This window comes from Penaeus vannamei, chromosome 36 (assembly GCF_042767895.1).
Source record: "Penaeus vannamei isolate JL-2024 chromosome 36, ASM4276789v1, whole genome shotgun sequence".
Taxonomy (NCBI): Eukaryota; Metazoa; Arthropoda; class Malacostraca; order Decapoda; family Penaeidae; genus Penaeus; species Penaeus vannamei.
Genome location: NC_091584.1, coordinates 16,481,854 through 16,484,353, shown reverse-complemented (window position 1 = coordinate 16,484,353; position 2,500 = coordinate 16,481,854).

Genomic DNA, 2,500 nt, shown 5'->3' with positions numbered 1-2,500 from the left:
AGAGAGAGAAAACAGAGAGACAGAGAGGAAAGAGACTTTAGACAGAGTAAGTAAGAATGAGCTTAGCCTTCGATCGTGTTAATGTTGTAGTAAAAATAAAATCTCTCCCTCCCACATGCTCTTCACCTTTACTCGCCCAGTCATCTAAAATCACAGGATGCTTTAAGGCAAACAGCAAGAAAACAAAGGCGGAAACTGTGAAGTACATGTAGGGAAAAAATAATGATAAAATAAAGAATGAATAAAGAAATATATAAAAGATAAAAAGTTGTGAGGAAAATTTCAACTAAAATAAGGAAAGTATAAAATCGGAATAAGCCCAAACAAAGATTGTATAACCATAAGGCTGAAATCTGATGAAACAAGGGAACTGAAAACATAGAATAAGATTAACGAGAAAACTAGGAAACAAAAATTAGACAAAGAAGAAATCTGTGACGGAGAGATCAAGAAAACATTCTCTTCTATCGGTATTTTTTTTCTGTAAACGTAAAACTTGTGTAAATGGTCGATAAATCGGGGTAAAAACTAACTGATAACTGGTTCTGTAGTTACTCCTATTTAACGATATAAAAAAAGGAAAGACTGGAGAAAGGAAAGGGAGAGAAAGACAAAAGATAATGATAAACACAATTAAGAATTATGAATTGGGGTATACAGAGGGAGAGAGAGAAACCGGTAAAGAGAAAAAGGAGAGAGAGAGAGAGAGAGAGAGAGAGAGAGAGAGAGAGAGAGAGAGAGAGAGAGAGAGAGAGAGAGAGAGAGAGAGAGAGAGAGAGAGAGAGAGAGAGAGAGAGAGAGAGAGAGAGAGAGAGAGAGAGAGAGAGAGAGTAGAGACAGACTGCAAAGAAACTTTAGAGAGAGAAAGAAAAAGAGACAAACATAGAGAAGAAGAGAGATACAGTGATAAAAAAGGAACAAAGAGATCAGACGAAACACCAAGCTCAAAAAATGGGAAAGACTGCATCGCTAAGCAGAGACGACGGGGGGGGGGGGGGAGAAGGGGAATGAATGTACACTAAGTACACTAGAGCGAACTCTCTTTGCTTTATCTAATAATTGACGTCTTTGATAGAAGGAGGGGGTGAGAGGGAGGGAGGAGGGGGTGAGAGGGAGGGAGGAGTGGGTGAGAGTCGGAATGGGATGGGGGGGTAAGAAGAGGGGAACAGAGCGGGAATGGGAGTGAGGGAGAGAGGGGAGAAGAGAGGGGGATGGGATGGGGGGGAGATGGGGGGGAGGGGGGTGGGAAGAGTGGGGAAATGGGATGGGGAGTGAAAGGGGGTGAGAGAGGGGAGGATGAGAGTGGGAATAGGACGTGAGGTGAAAGAGGAGAGTGAGTGAGAATGGGAAAGGGGTGAGAGAGAGGAGATGAGAGTCGACCTGGGATGGAGGGTGAAAGGGGGTGACAGCGGGAATTAGGAGGGGGATAGAGGACAGAAAAAAGTGATGAGGAGGGGATAAGGAGGAGTATAGGATGGGAATACCGAATGATGGGGAATGAGAAGGTGAGTAGGGGACTGGAAAGGGGGGGGGGGGCGAAGGGGGGATAGAAAAAGGAGGGGGAGAAGGGAGGGAAAATGTGAAGGGACACGAGAGGGCGTGGGTATGGGGGCATGGGGGCAGGGGCAGTCAGTGGGGGAGGATGAAAGGGGGTAAATCAAGAAGGGTTCAAGTAAAGGAGAGAATGAAGGAGCGAGGAAGGTAAAGGAAAAGAGAAAATATAGAGGTGAAGGGAATGGAAGGGACATGTAGAAAAAAATGACGAAGGGAAAGGAGGGACAGAGAGAAAAGAAAAGAAGGGAATAAGAAAACAAGGAATGATACCAAGGAAGAAGAGGAACAAAGAAAATAATCAACGGGGAGAGGTGAAAAAATACGAAGAGGAGAGAAGGGTGATGCCGGAATAAAGGGTGTAGGAAGAGGGGATATAAAAGAAAGGGCATAGGAAAGTAGAAGATAGAGTGAAGAAAGGAAAAGAAAAAACGAAGAGGAAAGAAAACGAGCAAAATTAAGATGAAAGAAAGGATCGAAGCGAAGAATGGATAATAAATATAGCAAAAGGAGACAAGGAAAGAAAGAGAGAATAAAGAGAAAAGGGAGATGAAACAGGAAAGTGGAATATTGGGATGAGGGGAAAGGGTAAAGGGAGAGGGGACGACGGGGGGGGGGGGACGACAGGGGGTGGAGTGACGGGGGGGGGGAGCGACGGGGGGGGGGAGTGACAGGAGAGAGAGGGGAGCGACGGGGGGGGGAGGAGAGGGGAGTGACGGGGAGGGAGGGGAGAGACGGGAGAGAGAGGTGAGCAACGGGGGGGAGAGGGGACGACGGGGGGAGAAGGGGAGGCGAGTGCACCTGAATGGAACCTTGAATGCCTCAATTTCCTATTGAAAGAGGGAGAAAAAATGAAAAAAATGAAAACAAAAAGAAAATAAAAAGATGTGAAATACCTTTAACAAAAGCGTTGATGTTTGGGACACCGAGCAAAGTGTTTTAGCATTTT